The sequence below is a fragment of the Bactrocera tryoni genome, unplaced genomic scaffold (genome assembly GCF_016617805.1).
Source record: "Bactrocera tryoni isolate S06 unplaced genomic scaffold, CSIRO_BtryS06_freeze2 scaffold_7, whole genome shotgun sequence".
Classification (NCBI taxonomy): domain Eukaryota; kingdom Metazoa; phylum Arthropoda; class Insecta; order Diptera; family Tephritidae; genus Bactrocera; species Bactrocera tryoni.
The window spans coordinates 16956290-16960475 of record NW_024396366.1 but is presented as its reverse complement, the minus strand read 5'-3'; the positions used below and the strand labels follow the sequence as shown (position 1 = coordinate 16960475).

Genomic DNA, 4186 nt, shown 5'->3' with positions numbered 1-4186 from the left:
AAAAATTTCTTTACAAAGCAAAATCATTAAAGTTTTGAAATTGGAAAGTGGAAAAATCCTATTTTTTCCGCCAAAATGCCACTGTGTGGCGTCCAAGCGAGCAAAATTAAATTTAAAGGAAAAAATTAAAATTTGGGAGGTTTTGAGGCTCACCAAGTATTCAATGCGGATGAGACGACACTCTTTTGGAAAAAAAAATGCCTAGTCGGACTTATTTGGCAAAGCAAGAAAAGTCTGTGAAAGGTTTTAAAGTAGCAAAGGAGCGTATCACGTTGTTGTTCTTATCTTCTTGTTAACAAAAATCTTAACCCTAGGGCCTTAAAAGGTCAGTTAGAATGTTTTGTTTTAAACACTGATATGTATATTAATTCGCTAATTCGTTCCTCAGGTATCGACAAAACCAAGCTTCCGGTCCATTGGATGGCAAATAAAAAGGCTTGGGTCACAGCTTTACTTTTCAAGGACTGGTTCTTACAACATTTTGAACGTGAAGTCCGAGAGTATCTCCGTTCAAAACAACTTGATTTCAAAGTTTTACTAGTCATAGACAACGCTCCTGGTCATCCAGACATTTCTCATAAAAGCGTGAAGATAATGTTTCTACCTCCTAATAAGACGTCGCTAATACAACCACTCGATCAGGGCATTATTGCTACTTTTAAACGTTATTATGTGAAGCATTCTTTTCAACACATAATAAAAGAAATTGAAACAAATAATGAAATGAATGTAATATCTGCGTGAAAAGCGTTCGATATCAAAAGCTGCATAGACTGCATTAGTTTCTCTGTAAGAGAAATTAAGAAAACCACTTTAAATAGGTGCTAGAAAAACCTGTGGGCGGATGTAGCGGTAATGCATACTGAGAATAAGACATTATCTGAATATGCCGATATTTTCCAAGTTTCCCACACGATCGGAGGAGAAGGATTCCACGATATAACTATTGAAGATATCAATGAACTTTTCGAAAATGTTGTTATTTTCGATGATGTGATTTTGCAAAATTTTGCAGAAAACGATTGTAATGACAACAAAGAGAATGAGGAGGACAGGGAAGAACATTCGAGCGCTGCTGGTCTTAGTGCATCTTTGATCCAAAATTGATCCAAAATGGGTTAAACATAGCGATGGAATTAGAAAATCATTTCCTCAACTTGGACCCAAACACGGAACCGTCTGCAAGATTCCAGCGCCAATTAAATGAAGCAGTAAAATGCTACCGTGAGCTGTATGAAGAAGTAAAAGCAAAGAAGACGCAACGATTAATTACTGATTTTTTTTAAATCTTAAACGTATTTTATATTATATCGATTTTGTTAACATTCCCAGAATACTTTTTGTTTGTTTCTTTTAAAAGTAATACATATGTAAATAATACCATGAAAACCTACAATGTTTTAATTCTGTAAGTTCTCACTGTACAAATAGATAGATTCACATAAAAAATTAGATCTTTTATCCACGTTTGCCTTTTTTGCACTATTTGTTTCGTAAATTGGTCCTTTTAGAGAGTTTTATATTAAAATCTGTCTTTTTTTGCATGCTTGCACGGGTAATTTACTGTCCCAGTTAACCGTGCAAAAAGGAGATCAACTGTATTTAAATAAAACGAATTATTGTGATATGAAAAATTCAATTTTATTCGTTTCTATTGATCTTCAGACTAAATTCTTGAAACTAAAAATTTAATCAGCAGTGGTCGAAAATCAATTTAAATCGTAAGCATTCGAAATATGAAACTGTGAAACTGCCGATCAAGTATAATCAGCAATTTCGTTTGTTATTGCTTATTGCTTTAATATTGATTATGCATAATGCAGCAACATTTTAGCAAACTTTTACATAACGACATTTAAGCATTTTATTTGTAGAATTGACTTTAATTGACAAATTGTTTACGCAATACTTTTTGATTTAAGTGTAACGGCACCAATGTCGATTAGGAAGCGACATATACATAAGTATTGCTATACAGTGTTGCTGACTTTGCCTAAATATTTTTGTAAAATTTCTTCAATATCTGAAGTTGTGGCAGAGGTTCGAGGTTTGGTACTGGGTGTTTGTGGTGGTTTGTACGTAACTCGCGCGATGTTTTGCTCCAAGACCTGAATTGATGCGCGATTGCCCGCATACAGTTTATACTTTACATATCCACACAAGAAAAAGTCTAACAGTGTGATATAACATGATCTTGATGGCCAATCGACCGACTCAACACATGAAATTATTTGCTCATCGAAGTGCCGCCGTTTAGTTGAAACCATGTCGCCAAGATCACGAGCTTCAAATTCAACTATAAAATAGTCGGTTATCATGGCACGACAACGGTCGACATTGACATAATCACCGGCATAATTTTAGTGAAGTTTAATCCGATTATTCCACCGGCCCACAAACAACACTAAACTATTGAATCTCTTCGTTCCAAATGCGAAAATTTTGCTTGTTTACTTACCTTTTGAGGCAGAAATATGCCTTATCGATGAATAAAATTAGGCTCGAAAACGTCGCAATTTCTTTGAGCTTAACAAGAGCCCATAGAGCAACCTGATGTCGCTTGGGAAGGTCTCTATGCGTCAAGTCGTTCCATATGTCAGTCCCAGTTGCTATGAACGGTGTCTAGTCGACTATCCACGTTCTTCACTGTGTGCTCTATTCGATCGAATATTATGCAATAATAATGGGTCTAAAGATAGGTGATGGTGACAGCTTTGTATGGAGTGCAGTTGACGCCAAATATAACTGTTTTTAACTTATAGTCGCGCAAAGAGCTGTGGGCGGTTTTCTGAAAATAATTCGTTAAAAATCTTGATCGTCTCCCTGACTATTTGTCTAAACATTTTTTCGACGTCCCCGGTGAATATGCAGTTGAATATACTCTTCTTCGTCTTCTTAGTTGGCGTAGGCAGCGCTTAGGCGGTTATAACCGAGTTTACAACCTTTTCGCAGCTTGGCGCCAATTGGAAACTTCAAGCGACGCCAGATCCTTCCCCACCTGATCTTTCTCACGAAGTGGAGGTTTTACCTTTCCTCTGCTTCCCAAGGTGGGTACTGCGTCGAATACTTTCAGAGCTGGAGTGTTTTCGCCCATTCGGACGACATTATCTAGCCAACATAGCCAATCTATTAATTTGCTGATTCCCCGTGAGCAACGCACAAGGGACCATAAATCTTCCGCAAAACCTTTCTCTCGAAAAATCGTAACGTTGACTCATCAGATGTTGTCATCGTTCATTCCTCTGTACCATAGAGCAGGACGGGAATATTGAGTGACTTATAGAGTTTGGTTTTTGTTCGTTGAGAGAGGACTTTACTTTTCAATTGCCTACTTTGTACAAATTAGCACCTGTTGGCAAGAATTATTCTCTGCTGGATTGTTTTCTTTTGACCTGGGACGTTTTTTACGTGGCGGGTCTCAAACCCAGCGTACAACCCTAGGTATTGGCGATGATACGCCTTCTCACTTTAGATCGCCTTCAAACTGATGTTCTTTGGCTACCCAGGGGATATTTGACCTAAGGCCGGAAGTTGTGAGCTTCTTAAGCCATATTTAAAAGAATCGTTTATGGCCATTTCCAAGTGAATAGTAGTCATAGAGCTTTCCCCACTTGTGTGAACTTCTACATTTCACTGCATCTTCCCATTTGAATATACGCCAATTTAAAATAAGGATCGTGGGGCCGGTAATAAGAAAACTGCACGATGTGGTAGGTAAAACGAGTACTATTTACTTTAACCCTAAATAGTAAACACGTGTTCATTTGGACGTGTATCGAAATATGTTTTGTTTACTTCAACGGTTCATACGGTCTAGATGGAGGTATACTTCTGCGACCCTATTATATTCTGTTTTCAGCTCGCCATTGTATATTCTTGCAACCAGTTGCTACAAAGTGTTACAGTTTTTCACCTTATTGTTGTACATATCACCTAAACCTAATAGAAATATATATAGGGTTATATCTTTATATATAAAAAGTACGTGTCATGTTGCTTGTCCGCGATGGACTCCTAAAGTACTGAACCGATTTTAGATAGGATAGTAAAAACAATTCATAAATAAAAAAATACCGTGAAAATTCTAACCTAAAGCTTCATATATAAATCTCTAATTTGCTGGAGGGAATCGCGGCAGCAAGGGTATCTGTGGGCAAAAAATTCTGAAAAAGTGGGGGACCCTCCT

The 4186-nt window shown here is 37.2% G+C and overlaps 1 pseudogene; it reads left to right on the top strand.

Annotated features, from left to right (window-relative positions):
- The first annotated feature begins 643 nt into the window (after nucleotides 1-643).
- Nucleotides 644-1286, top strand: LOC120781744 (annotated as a pseudogene).
- The last annotated feature ends 2900 nt before the right edge of the window (nucleotides 1287-4186 follow it).